General features: G+C 39.7%; 1 long non-coding RNA gene and 1 other non-coding gene across 4 annotated transcripts in view; one reads left to right on the top strand and one right to left on the bottom strand.

Annotated features, from left to right (window-relative positions):
* The window catches only part of LOC116073459, an 81575-nt gene that overhangs the window by 39587 nt on the left and 26840 nt on the right, over window positions 1–15148 (top strand). For all 3 annotated transcript variants that reach the window (XR_004111811.1, XR_004111813.1, XR_004111812.1), the window contains exon 4: window positions 14189–14286. This is a non-coding gene — a long non-coding RNA (uncharacterized LOC116073459). The remainder of the gene's footprint in view (window positions 1–14188; window positions 14287–15148) is intronic.
* On the bottom strand, window positions 5900–6026 carry LOC116074111. Its single transcript, XR_004112081.1, has one exon. It is a non-coding gene; the product is annotated as a small nucleolar RNA SNORA17 (small nucleolar RNA).

Below are 15148 nucleotides of genomic sequence, written 5' to 3' on the forward strand. Positions count from 1 at the left end.
TAGTACTAAGCTAATCCTCTTGCACTGAGGCCAGACAAGGCAGGCCAGTTAGAGGAATGGGATCTTCAGGCAGGCAACAGATTCAGGGACATTCCTTGCTCTTTGGGTTCCTGGATCGTTCCCCCAACTCTTCCATAAGATTCCCTGAGCTCCATCTAATGGTTGCCTGTGGTTCTCTGCTGGCTGCTGGGTGGGGCCTCTCAGAGGCAGGCAACAGATACAGTGACAGCCTCTGCTCCAGCTGACAGAGGGCTAATATCCAAAATATATAAAGACTCAGGAAATTAGACACTGACAAACCAAATAACCCAATACGAAACACTCTTTGCTCTGACTTCTTCCAGATTTACTTAGAAAGAGAAGTTTTGTTTGATGTGTTTTCTGTTTTGCTAGGGATTGGCTAGTGTCTTATGAAGTGACTCAGGAAAATTTATTTTCTTCCAGGCTTTTTGCGTCCCTCTCTTCTTCCCAGGTGTCTTTTTTTCCTCCATGGAAGCCTGCCTTCATGGGAAAAGAAATCTATTAATGGTTAAGCGTACAGAAGAATTCTGACTTAAATCATTAGTGTATTATTTTTCTTAGAGAATGTTCTTCAAGCTTGTCTGTATTTTTTCAAAGAAAAATACTCTTGTGTGTGGAAGACACTTGCAGCATTTTTGAGCAGGCAGAGGTACTCAGAAGAACTTTCTAATGCATTCTACTGTGACCGTCCTCCAGCCAGGAGCTGGTTCTCAGACCTTGCCTTGCCACAAATACCCACCTCTTTCTAAGTCCCTGCTAAGCCGGAACTCCCGCCTCCAGAGACCGAAGATAAAGATGCTGATTGGGCCTCGCGATGCTGACGGACTGGGGGAGGGTTTTCGGCCTGCCTGCTTGTAACAGAGTCAGTTGATACTGATGGAGGACTGAAAGCACACCATGGCTCGGTCCCATTTTTTAACTCTCTCCTGCCGTCCAGTTCCCCTTTATTCTTTAGATTCCCACTTCTCTCCCAGAGAATCTGTTCATATTTAACTACAAGGAGCAACATTCTACTATGTATGCAAACCTTGGCTTGGTCATGTGACCAGTAAGGGTGATGCTGATGGTTCTCAGGCACTTCTCCACTATCCACTATGAATAATTACTGCTTTTCTTAAGTAAAGTTACAGCACCCTAAAACTGGAACGAAAACAGACCTAGAAATATATTACCTTTAAAAGATCTTTTGCAAATCTCCACTGGCTGCAATGCCCTAGGTCTTAATTTTTTATGCTAAGGGGCTCTTTTCAGAAACTTGTAGGACATCTAAAGAGAGGATTTTAAAGTAACCTTCATTCTAATTACCTTGGCCCAGTTTTGAAGGCATAGGAATGATTAACTCGGTGATTAATTGAGATTGCTAAAGGTGATGGCAGATCTGGACCTAAACGCTCCCATAAATTCCTCTCCCCTTGCTTACCATGAACATATCACAGGAGAAAGGCCAGAGGTTGTCAGAGTGAATGAGGTCATTGCCTTCTGTAGGTTGATGGTGGCCTTTCGCTTGGGTGGCAGTTAGGAGAGGGGAGAAGAACTCTTCATTGCTCTCACATTTGGACCATAGAGTACATTCCCTAATGTAATATGAAATAGTATCATCAGAGAAAAGGAAAGAGTAGAGTGCCTGGAAGCTCAGCGATGCTGCTCCAATAACCCCAGGCACCACTCGGGGGAAGTAGTTACCCTCTAGTGCTTCCTCTCAGAAGACTTGACGCCCCTGAAAGACATGGCGGGGAATGAATGCTCTTGGACCTACAGTATTTCTTTTCTTCTTCTTCTTCTTCTTCTTCTTCTTCTTCTTCTTCTTCTTCTTCTTCTTCTTCTTCTTCTTCTTCTTCTTCTTCTTCTTCTTTTTTTTTAAGGAATTTACATTCCATCTCCTTTCCTCTGCCTTCAGACAATTTCCTCTCTTCACACAGTTCCAAGTTCTACTTTTATATCATTGATATCCATACCCATATTTGTAACTAAATTCTGCATGAGAGAAAACGTGATGCTTGTGTTTCTGAGTCTGCTTATTTTCCTTAACATGATCATCTCCAGTTCTACCGTTTTCCCTGAAGATTAGGAAAGACCTAATTTTGTCTTTAGAGCCCAATAATTCTCCACTGTGTGTATATACCACACATTATATCCATTTATTTGGTGATGGACAACTAGGTTATTCATTGGTTGCACATCTTGGCTACTGTCAACTGTGCTTCAGTGAGTGTGATTTATAAGCATATTGGTAGTATGAAAACTTAGATTCCCTTGGATATATAAGGATTTATGGCATGGAGTGGGGTAGCTGGGCCATATGTTAGTACTACCTGTAGTTGTTTGAAGAACCTCCAAGCTGGCTTCCATCCTGGCCGAGCCATTTGCAGCCTCACTAGTCTATAAGGATTCCTTTCTTTCCATATTCTGACTAGCATTTGTTATCATTTGGTTTCATGATGACAGCCATTCCAACTGGGGTGCAATGAAATCTCAAAAAAAGTTTTAATTTGTATTTCACGGATGGCTTAAGGAATGTTGAACATTTTTTCCCAAATATCTGTTTTCCATTTATATTTTGTCTTTTGATATTTTTTGATTGTATGCCTTCATTTTGGTGCTTAAGTGTTTAAATCCCTTATAGATTTCTCCCCGTCTTTGGTATATATCTCTTCACTCTGTTGCTTTCTTTACTTTTAAATTTCATGCAACCTTTTCTTATTTTAAAAAATGTATATGAGTGTTTTGCCTGCATGCATGTCTGAGCTCCACATGTGTCCAATACACAGCAGAGGCTAGAAGAGGACATTAGATTCCCTTGGGACTGGAGGTACAAATAGTTGTGAGTTGTCATGTGGTTGCTGAGAATTAACCCAAGTCCTCTGGGAGAGCAGCTCATGCTCTTAACTGCTAAGCCATCTCCCAGCTTTCTGCCTTATTTGTAAATCCTTAGGGCTATTCTGTGCTACTCAAGGCCTTCTAAAGAAAGTTCCTATCATCCTGAGTGAGGTGACCCAATCACAAAAGATCACACATGGTATGCACTCACTGATAAGTGGATATTAGCCCAGAAGCTCAGAATACCCAAGATACAATTCACAGACCACATGAAGCTCAAGAAAGAAGACCAAAGTGCGGGTACTTCGGTCCTTTTTAGAAGGAGGAACAAAATATCCATGGTAGGAGATACAGAGACAAAGTGTGGAACAGAGACTGAAGGAAAGGCCATCCAGAGACTGCCCCACTGGGGATCCATCCCATATACAGTCACCAAACCCAAACACTGTTGTGGATGCCAAGAAGTGCATGCTGATAGGAGCCTGATATAGTTGTCTCCCGAGAGGCTCTACCAATGCCTGACAAATACAGAGGTAGATGCTTGCAGCCAACCATTGGACTGAGCACAGGGTCTCCAATGAAGGAGATAGAGAAAGGACCCAAGAAGCTCAAGGGTTTTACAGCTCCATAGGAGGAACAACAATATGAACCAACCAGTACCCCCAGAGCTCCCAGGGATTAAACCACCAACCAAAGAATACACATGGAGGAACCCATGGCTCCAGCCACATATGTAGTAGAGGATGGCCTAGTCAGTTATTAATGGGAGGAGAGGCCCTTGGTCTTGTGAAGACTCGATGCCCAGTGTAGGGGAATGCCAGGACAGGGAAGCAAGAGTGGGTGGGTTGATGAGAAGAGGGAGGAGGGAGGGGATAGGGGTTTTTGGAGGGGAAACCAGGAAAGGGGATAACATTTGAAATGTAAGTAAAGAAAATATCTAATGATTAAAAAAGAAAGAAAGAAAGAGAGAGAGAAAGAAAGAAAGGAGGATCGGGTAGTGGTGGTGCACACCTTTAATCCCAGCACTTGGGATGCAGAGGCAGGCAGATTTCTGAGTTCTGAGCCTCATCTACAGAGTGAGTTCCAGGACAGCCAGGGCTACACAGAGAAAGCCTGCCTTGAAAAAAACAAACAAACAAACAAAAAGTTCCTGTCTATACATACATCTTGAAATATTTTTCCTATATTTTCCTTTAGTACTTTCAGAGTTTCAGGCCTTCTATCAAGGTCTTTGAGCCACTTTTTTTTTTTTTTGGTACATGTGGAGACACTGGGATTATAACTTCACTCTTCAACATGTAGATATTCAGTATCCCAGCATTCTTTATTGAAAGGTGCTATCTTTTCTCTAATGCATGTTTTTGGCACTTTTGTAGAAACATTCAGATAGCTAGCTGTGTGGACTTATTTCTGGGTTTTCTAGTCTATTGCATTGGCATGCACATCTGGTTTTAGTACTGTAGAACTTTGTGCCTATGGCTCTGGAGTGTAATTTGAAGTCAAGTCCTGGATACCTCCAACATTTGTCTTTCTGGTTAGTATGGCTTTGACTCTTTGGGGACTTCCCTGGTTCCATAAACTTTAGGTTTATTTATTTTTTAATTTTGTACAGAATATACTTGCTATTTTGAGGCATTGTAGTGAGTTTGTAGATCAATTCCATTATATTGTTATTCCATGAGATAAGAATTAAAAAAAAAAACAACTTTCATTAATTCTTTGTGAATGCCCCCCAATCCTGCTCATCCCTCCCTTCCTTCAAACCTGCCTTCCACCCTTGCAATCTCCACTCCCCAACAGAGAAAAACACTCATTGTGGAAGCTATAGTGTGTTTCATTGTGTCCCACAGTATTCCCTTTTGTTCATACTTCTTTGCTTGCAAATGTTCGTTGCAATGAGTCATTGGTCTGGTATGAGGCCTCTGGCTTCTGCTACTAGATTGACACTGGACCTCACTGGGACTTCTCTTGGACAGCCTGTTGTTGCTCTGTGTCATGGAGCTACTGTAGTTTTGAATCTGTAGATCAGCCCCTTCATTTACTCCAGCAATAAATGGGGACAATGTTGGGTGGGTCCATTCAAAGCCCTGGATCTGGGCCTGAGAGGTATCTAAGCTGGTCAGCCAACTGGCTTTCTTGCTTTCATGCCCTTGAGGCTGGCTCCCCAACAACCCCCACATTTAGGGCTAGCTCTACCCTGTTACCTAGGTAAAAGATACAAGGCCTGCTAACCCAAGTGTTGCAGCTGTTGAGAGATATGGTCAGTTCTCCCATTCATGATCCCACTCTCTTACCTGCCATAGATGGTGAGGGATAAGGGAGAGGAGGAGGGAGTGTCTCCCACATCCATACCACTGCCCAGTAGACAAGAAGCAGGGCCAGCTCTCCTGCACTCATATGTTTTGGGGCCAGTTCACCTATAACCCCTGCATCGAGAACCAACTCTAATGTGCTGCCCAGGCAAGGTTCAGGGCATGGCCCACTCTCCTGAGTACTGCAGTAGGTAAGGGACAGGGGCAGCTCTCCTACTCTCATGACCTCAGGGCCAGCTCTCTCACCTGCTGAAGGTGTCAAGGGGTTAGGTTGGGGGGAAGGGGTGGGACTAGTTCCTCAGCCCTTAGACATCAACATGCCCCCTGGCGACATCTGTATGGCCTTCAATGGTAACAGGCCCCTGCTGCTACAGGGCCTTGGATCCAGACACTGGCTTCTGGTGGCATCACTGGCTGCTCACATCAGGCTGTTCCTTGCTACCCTCTGGTTTCTAGTTCTGCCTTTCTTCATTGTGCCCACTTTCTTCTGTTTCTTTCTCTTCCATTTGTTCACCACCAACTTGCTTCTTTTAGTAGCACTGGGGATCTCTGAGTTTGGGGTCATCTTAGGAGTGGTCTCAGAAGCACTCTGCCCTGCTTTTGCATTGTGGCACTGGGCAGGGGTCATCTGGGACATGGTCTGTCCCCTCAGGCCTGTGCAGTGCCATTCTGGTGGTCACCTCAGGCTAGCTCTCTGTCTGGGCCCCGTAGCACTGTCCTGGTTCTTGTCTTCTCTTGCTTTTCCAGGGATTGTTACTAATCATTCATATGTTCTCAGGTCAGAACACTGAGCAGAGACATCATTTCTCTCCTCTCTGCCACCTACTGACGCACATGTGACACAGCAGCCACACCTGTAAAGCCTCTAGGGGGAGGGAGTGTGGGAAATACTGTCTTCTAAGATCTTCCTCAGTGTTTTTCTTCAGTGTTTTAAAGGTTTTGCTTTTGAAGTCATTTGTGTCCTTGGTTAGGTTTATCCCTAGATGTTTTACTTTGCTGAAGCTTTTGTGAATGAGATGTTTCCTGGATTTCTTTATCAGCAAGTTCGTTCCATACTGATATGAAGAAAAGCTGATCAGTTTTGTATGTTGACTTCGTACCCTGATACTTTGCTGAAAGTGTTTCTCATATTGAAGAGTTCTCTGGGGGAGTTTTTAAAAAAAGACATTGAGAATTTCATACATGTTTTCAATGTGTTTTGATTATATAGACCTCCTCTTCCCTCCCTAATTTTTCTAGACCCCTTCACCATAGTCTCTTCCCAGTTTCATGCCCTCTTCTCATAGTCCACCCAGCTCAATCTGTCCTGTCCTTATGTACATGGCATAGGGCATTCCACTGGAGCATGGACATGCCAACAGGGACCACTTCCCGGAATAAACAGACTTCCTCAGTTCCAGCGGCCTTCAATGGCCAAAGCTCCTCAGCTATGGGTGAGATTTTGTGAGTGCCTTTCATAGGGAAGCCTGTAAGGTCTTTTAAGATTATAGCATCTGCAAATAGGGTTTCACTGAAGTGTTTTATATTTAAATGTCCCATCTTCTCTTTTTTTTCTCGCCTTACTGATTTAGTTAAGCCTTTAAGTACTACACTAAGCAGGGGTGAAGAGAACGGAAGAAATTCTTTTGATTTTCCTTCATTTAGTATGAAGTTGGTTATAGGCTTATTGCCATTATTATTTTGAAGCATGTTTCTGCCATGTCTATATTAGGCCAGGCTTTGATCATGAAGGAGTGGTGAACATGGTCAGAGACATTTCCTGCGTCTCTTGAGATGACCTGTGGTTTCTGTCCTTGAGTCTATTTTTATGCTGTATAATATTTATTGATTTATACATGTTAAAACATTATTATGTCGCTTGAATAAAACCAACTTGATCATCATATATTCTATTTTCAGTGTACAAGTATTTTACTGAGAAATTTCCCCTATATAATCTTCAAGGAAATTGGTGTCCTGTGTTGTCTGTATCTAGTTTTGGTATCAAAGTAATACTGGTACCATAGAATAAATTTAATACTATTCCACCCCTTTCTAGTTTATGGAATAATGTGAAGTGCTTATTAGTTTTTAATGGATTAGTTAATTAATTAATTAATTTTAATTGAGAGACTCTTTATATCTACTTCAATATTGTTGCTCTTTATAGATCTATTTAGGTTGATCATATCCTTTTGGTTTAATTTCATTAGGACTTATATGTCTAAAAGTTTAATAATTTCTTCTAGATTTTCCAGCTTTTTGGAATATGTTTTTTAATTGATTTCAATTTACCTTAATTTGCTAACATTTAAAAACATATTTTAAGTAAACAGAATTATGTCACATTCTTCTTTCCCTTTTGTACCTCAATTCCTACCAGAGACCCCCTCTTCAATACCTGCCATACATTTTGTTTTTTTTATCATATTATTTAAAATTTATAAAATATTGTAACAGTAAAAATGAGTATTATAAAAGTTACTTGATATAAAACAATCAATTGAACAATCTTATGTAGATGTTTGTCTACAGCAATATTGAAAAATACATACATTTTTCTCAATATAAATTTTAAATAACTCCAAACATATTAACTGTATGATATTTTAAAATAATATATATCACTATTAGTTTTTTTAAATGAACATAAGTAGATAAAGACTTTTTGTTTGTTTGTTTGGTTTGTTTTTAGTAGTGCTTAAAATCTTGGCTCTTACTGTCTTATAAACCCAAAATAAGAACAATTTTTAGACCTTGGAGTTCATTGTAATAAGGTTCTACTTCAATGACCCTCACATCAGCAAAGGATTTTACATCCATAGTAGCTAAACTAAGAGTTGACAGTTCTGTTATACCAAGGAATGAATTGTAGCCATGATTTTTGGATACATATTTCCTGCAATGATCAAAGCTATTTGACTTGAGTGATTGTCTTCATTCTCAGCCCACAGAGAACAGGTTACATTCATTTAAGAAATGGTGTGTGTATTAAGATGGTCTATCCATAAAGTCATTTACTAATTGTTTCAATGAACAATGGTTCTGCTTGGAGGGTGGCACAGACATTAAGTGAGGGTAAGAACTGGTTCATTGGCTGTGATGATTTTAAAAAGCATTCATCTCAGAGAAAGAGTAACTTATAAAGTCCTCTTCTTCAAAATTGATACAATAATTATAAATATCAAGCAAAGCATTCAGTGTCTCTCTTTGTTTTTCAAAACTGCATTTCAGTTGTTCTCTTACAAGCCACCTCCCAAATTAATTATCTACATTTCTTTTGGTTGTATAAATAATTTTGAAATATGTAAACTATTCTGAAAACCATAGTCTAGTGTAAAAAACATCAAATAAACAATTCTACTAATAGAGAGGCTAAGATAGGAGAAGCATGATTTCAAGACCATTTTGTGGTACACACCAAGACACTGTCACATACAAACAAGTAGAAAGTGTATATAGATTGTACAATGTTGGATCTATTTCTCCAAATACCAAATTAGAGAGACCATTGGATGACATCCAACAAATTTCTAATTCCTCATATTTTTGAATGTCAATTGATTAGGATATGTTGGTAATATTAATTTTCATTTTAAGAGATTTTAAGAAAATTGATTGTTACTTCCTGTTATTTTTGTTGTTAGAAGTGGAATTATGTTTGTGTGGGTTTGTTGAAAGATTGCTTTCTTGCCTCTTCTAGGGTGAAGTTTTGCTCCTTACATTGATGTTTTCCATCTGTTATTCTTTGTATGGCTGGATTTGTGGAAAGATATTGTGTAAATTTGGTTTTGTCATGGAATATCTTGTTTTTTCCATCTATGGTAATTGAGAGTTCTTTCTTTGTTTAGTGCATTTGGTGTTTTGATTATTATGTGATGGGAGGAATTTCTTTTCTGGTCCAATCTATTTGGAGTTCTGTAGGCTTCTTGTATGTTCATGGGCATCTCTTTCTTTAGGTTAGGGAAGTTTCTTCTAAAATTTTGTTGATGATATTTACTGGCCCTTTAAGCTGGGAGTCTTCACTTTCTTCTATATCTATTGTCCTTAAGTTTGGTCTTCTCATTGTGTCCTGGATTTCCTGGATGTTTTGGGTTTTCCTTTTTGCATCAATGTTTTCTATGGTGTCTTCTGCCCCTGAGATTCTCTCTTCTATCTCTTGTATTCTGTTGGTGATGCTTGCATCTATGACTCCTGATCGCCTTCCTAGGTTTTTTAACTCCAGGGTTGTCTCCCTTTGTAATTTCTTTATTGTTTCTATTTCCATTTTTAGACCTTGGATGGTTTTGTTCATCTCCTTTGCCTGTTTGATTGTGTTTTCCTGGAGGGTTTTTGTTGTTGTTGTTGTTGTTTTCGAGACAGTTTCTCTATATAGCCCTGGCTGTCCTGAAACCCACTCTGTAGACCAGGCTGGCCTTGAACTCAGAAATATGCCTACCTCTGCCTCCCAAGTGCTGGGATTAAAGGTGTGTGCCACCACTGCCAGGTTTCCTATAGTTCTTTAAGGGATTTTTGTCTTTCCTTTTTAAGGGCTTCTAGCTTTTTACCTGTGTTCTCCTGTATTTCTTTGAGGGAATTATTTATGTCCTTCTTAAAGTCCTCTATCATGAGAAGTGATTTTAGATCTGAATCTTGTTTTTCTGGTGTGATGGTATGACCTCAACTTGCTATGGTGGAAGAATTGGGTTCTGATGATGCCAAGTAACCTTGGTTTCTGTTGCTATGTTCTTAACGCCTGCCTCTCACATCTTGTCCCTAGTGTTACCTGCCCTGGCTATATCTGACTGGAGCCTGTCCTTCCTATGATCCTGGTTGTGTCAGAACTCCTTAGAGTCAAGCTGTCTCTGTGATCTTGTTTATCCTGGGCCTGTTAGAGTGCCTGGGAGTGGAGCTTCCTCTGGCTGTTGTGGGACTGACTGTGGAGTTTATGCCCAAGGTCTGCTCAGGGCACTGGCCCAGGCAGAATGGAAGGAACCCTTGCCACTGGGCTGGTGGAGTTCCTGTGTGCCTGGGTCCTGCTGGTCCTAGTTACTCCCAGTGTTGGGACAGATGTCATGTCCTCCTCACCTCTGATCCTGGGCGTGTTAGAGCCTGGAATATGTTTTCAAAATATATTCATCCTCTAATGGTCCTCTGCCTCTCACTGATATCCATTGTAATCTTTCTTTTTCTTCAACTTTGATTTTATTAGCTTAGGTCTTCTCTCATACTTGTGGCAATTTTGGCTAAGAGTCTGCTGATCTTCTGTGTCTTTTTAAAGGACCTGGTCAGTTTTTTTTGTTGTTGTTGTTGACTCTTTTATTGTGTTTTAGTCTTCATTTTATTAACTTTACTTCTGATCTTCGTTATTTCTTTTCCCCTATTGAACTAATTTTGGATTTTTTTCAAGTACCTTGAGGCATTGTTAATGTATTTATTTGATCTCTCTCTGACTTTATTTTTTATTTCTTTAGTGTGCATGTGTATGTATCAGAATATTATGTGGGCATGCGTGTGGCGGTCAGAAGACAACCTTCAGGAGTCGATTCTCTCTTTCCATCATGTGGCTCCTTGGCGTTGAGCTCAGATTGGCCTCAGATACCTTTATTTGCTGAACCATCTCACCCACCCTCTCTTACATTTTTTTAATGTAAGAACTCATAACTATAAAATTCCTTTTAGAAATCTCTATGGTGTCTTTTTATTTATATTTGACTAATTACATGTTTGAGACAGGGTTCCTTTGTGTAGTACTGGTTATCTTGGAACTCCCTCTGTAGACCAGACTGGCCCTGAATTCACAGAGATCTACTTGTCTCACTGTTTTCTGAGTGCTGCGATTAAAGGCGTGTACTACCACCACCCAGCTAACTCTAGTAACTTTTAAATTTCCTTCCTGACTTCTTCATTGATTCATTTATCATTGAAAACCCAACAACAGCCTTCCCCAGGGGTAAACTTGTGAACTTCAGTAATGACAGGCATGGAAAATATTCTCCTGGGTACAGTACTGGCACACATGTTTTGGGAACAAACAAGTACTTTCTGATTGGATTTAAGGCCCATGCCACAAGACAAAACACATGCCTGCTGCTGTAAATCTGGCCAAGGACCAATGATTGGGGGAGTGCATGTTTCTGGGGGTAAAGCTACTCTTATTCTATTATTCTTCTAAATGGACACAGCATCAAACTGCCCTCTAAGATTGTATCTTTCTATCCGCGGTTTAATGCAGTTCTCAGACTCACTGTAGAAGTTTCTTAGTGCAGTAGATGCTAGTTAATGTAGAAACTTGTGACTAGTGTAGAGAACAAGGGAAATGCTCAGCCACAAATGGAGCATCTGTATGATACCCTCTTCTCCAAGGCTCAGAGTTCACCCAGAAGAGAGTGTGGAAGGATAGTAATAGTCAGAAATTAGGGAGGACAGGAGAAATAGAGTGCCTTCTGGGTTTCATTGACAAATTCACAGTAGCCATGGTTGTGGTTGCTTGCAAAGACCTGCTCAAGATCAAGCCAATCAATATTCTCTGTGAAGTGAGAGGACACCGACTCTTAACTGGGGAGTTGATTGCTTCTGGGGAAAGGGCAGTCAGTTTCCTTTAAGAGTATGGCTTCTGGTAGGCTAAGTTCCAGTAGATGGCCCTACACCCAGAAATATGTGTAGCACAAATTATAGTCAACAGGCAATTAAAAAAGAAAAGAAGACAGAAAATTTTGGGAGGTAGAGAGGTGGAAGTAGTTCTGAGGAGAGTTGAGGAGAAGAATTGGGACGAACATGACCACAACAACTGTGTGACACTCTCAAGGAATTAAAATAAATATTTAAAGATAAAAATTTTAAAAACTTAAAAAGCATACCTTTAAATATGCATGCATTTGTATACTTTTTTTTTTGCTATTGATTTCTAGTTTTATTTCACTATAATATGATAGGATAGAATTTTAGAAATCATTTTGCATTTGTTATGACTTGTTTTATGTAATAAAAGATCATACATTTTAGAAAAGTTTCTCTAGGCTTCTTAGAAGAATGTTTATTTCATAATTGTTACTTGTTTAGTTTAGTTGATGTATGGTGCAATTTTAAGCCTGAAGTTTCTTTATTGTTTCTATTCTGCATGACCTATCTATTGAAAAGTGTATGTTACTGAAGCTTTCTGCTTATTATTGCATTAGGACCCATCTGTCTTTTTATAATCAGTAGTGTTTATTTCATAGAATTAGGACTCTTAATGTTTGCTGCATATGCATTTACACTGGTGTCTTCTTCATCTCTTGTTCCTTTTATTAATATTCAGTGGGCTTTGTGACTTGATGTCTAGCTTATCAGATATAATATCTGTTCTGTTAGCTTATTTTAAGCTACCATATGCTTGATGTATTAACCTCTATCTTTTTACTTTTAGTCTCTATATGTTGTTTCCAGTTAATATGTTTATTTATGTGTATGTGTACATATGTGCTTGTGTGTATTCATATTTGTGCTTGTGTCAGGTGACACATGTGTGTGTATGTTCATATGTGTGTGCATGCACACATCTGCACATGTGTAGAGGTTAAAGGTTAGTGTCAGCTGACTTCTTCAATCATTTTTCTCCCCTTTTAAGACAGAATTTCATTGAACATGGTTGATTTGAGTAGATAGGCTGACCAACAAGTCCCAGGCCAGGGATCCTTATGTGTCTGCCTCCCTCGTCCTGGGATTGCATTGCCTCCTAAGACCACAAAATGAAATGAAACAATAGTAAAAGCTCCAAGAAAAGACCATAAACTCATGAACAAACCTAGGAAAATAACATTAGACCACTCAACCTAAACTAGTAAAGCCAGAATCACATGTAATGATATACTTCAAGCCCTGAAAATAGTTGGTACTACTGCACCTGGCTTTTTACTGTGGTGCTGGGGATCAACCTCAGATTCTCCCACTTGTGTGACAGGCACTTTACTGACTAAGCTGTTCCCCCCAACCCCCCCAACCCCTCCGGAGTGTGTTTCTTGGAGACAGAGATTAGTTGAATGCTGTTTTTAATTCAGTCAGCCAGTCTGCGTCCTTTTAATCAGAAAGTTAAGGCTTTCTAGAGCTAAGGTTACGACATATAGAGATTTACTGATTCTTGTAATTTTTAGGCTGCTTTCTAATCAACCAAATTATTGTTTGTTATCTTTTTCTCTATTCATATTAAGGATTTTCTGCTTTACTGAGCTGGACATAATTGATTCTTTTCAGTTTATTTTTGTATTTCTATTTTCATAAAATGTATCCCTTTGTCCCCCCTTAAGATTGAGACATTTCCCCTAATCTCCGTGTAGAATTCGATTAAGGATCTTCTACAATGTTGAATTGGTGCTAATGAATTACTTTAGTTTTCGTTTTGAAATGCCTTTATTTCTCTGTCAATTTCAAAAGATAAATTTGCAGACTCTAGTAATCTTGGTTGGCTTGAATTATTTTCAGGGCTTGAAGTAGACATTATATTTGTTCCTGGCTTTAATAGTTTCTGTTGAGTGGCCTGATATTCTGATAGGGCTGTTTATGAGTTTATAATCTTCTCTTGAAGCTCTTAATATTGTTTCTTCATTTTGTGGCCCTAATATTTTGACTGGTGAACTGGCAAAAGGGTCTTTTCTGGTCATGTCTGTTTGGCATTCTAAATAACAATTGTGTCTGAGTGTCTATTTGTTTCCAAGATTTGGGAAATTCCTTCCATAATTTTGCTGAAACAGAGTTTGTTTGTTTATTTATTTATTTATTTATTTATATTTCAGCTCCTTCTTTGTCCCCATAGATTCTTGGGTTTAATTTCTTGATCATTTCCTACAAGTTGTAGACATCTTGATTTTGTTTATTTATGTCTAAACCTAACATATTCTTGATTTTGTTTTTCACTTTTCTTGCTTTTTCTACTTAGTCTAGTCCAATATTAGCAATATTTATAAAATATTAGCAAATAGCAATATTTTTTCACTGCATATTATTTAATTTATTGGGTTCTACATTTCTTAACTTTTTATTTGTTTTTCCTTATACACATTGTTTCTTGACTGATTTATCACCTATGTCTCTCTATTCTCTAGGTATTTCTTCGTTCTTCTGATTGCATCAGTTTTGAAGTCATAGGACATGTGCACAAGTAACAAAACATTGTAACAGCAATACCATCAAAGTAAAAAAGGTACAGAAATATACTTTAAGTTAATTAAAGACAACCGAGTTACTGTCAATGACCATAGGGTGGAAAATAGCAAGATAATATCAAGTAAACTATGAAGTTAAAAAATTCCAAAGGAGAGACTGGCTCAGGTTCCTTCTGGTCTCTCTGGGCTGGTATCCTGAGCTGACCTTGGGTGCAGCCAGTCCCACAACACCCAGAGGAAGCTCCACTCCCAGGCACTCTGACACACTCAGGATCAGAGGTGAGAAGGACACAACATCTGTCCCATTTACTGGGGGAGTAACTGGGACCAGCGGGACCAGGCACATGGGAACTCTACCAGCAGAGTGGCTCGGGTTCCTTCTGGTCTGTCTGGGCTGGTGTCCTGAGCAGACCTTGGACACAGGCTCCACAGCCAGTCCCACAACACCCAGAGGAAGCTGCTGCACTCCAAGGTGCTCTAACAATCCCAGGATCACAGGATCCCAGAATCACAGGATCACAGAGACAGCTTGACTCTGAGGAATTCTGACACAACCAGGATTACAGGAAGGACTGGCTCCAGTCAGATTTAGCAAGGGCAGGTAGCACTGGAGATAACCAGATGGCGGGGGGCAAGCATAAGAAAATAAACACAAACCAAGGTTACTTGGCATCATCAGAACCCAATTCTCCCACCATAGCACGTCCTAGACACACTATTACACTGGAAAAGCAAGATTCAGATCTAAAATCAGTTCTCATGAGGATGATACAGGACTTTAAGAAAGCCATAAATAGCACTCTCAAAGAAATACAAGAAAACACAGGTAAATAGCTAGAAGCTCTTAAAGAGGAAACACAAAAATCCCTTGAAGAACTACAGGAAAACACAATCAAACAG

Source organism: Mastomys coucha, unplaced genomic scaffold (genome assembly GCF_008632895.1).
Source record: "Mastomys coucha isolate ucsf_1 unplaced genomic scaffold, UCSF_Mcou_1 pScaffold23, whole genome shotgun sequence".
NCBI lineage: Eukaryota > Metazoa > Chordata > Mammalia > Rodentia > Muridae > Mastomys > Mastomys coucha.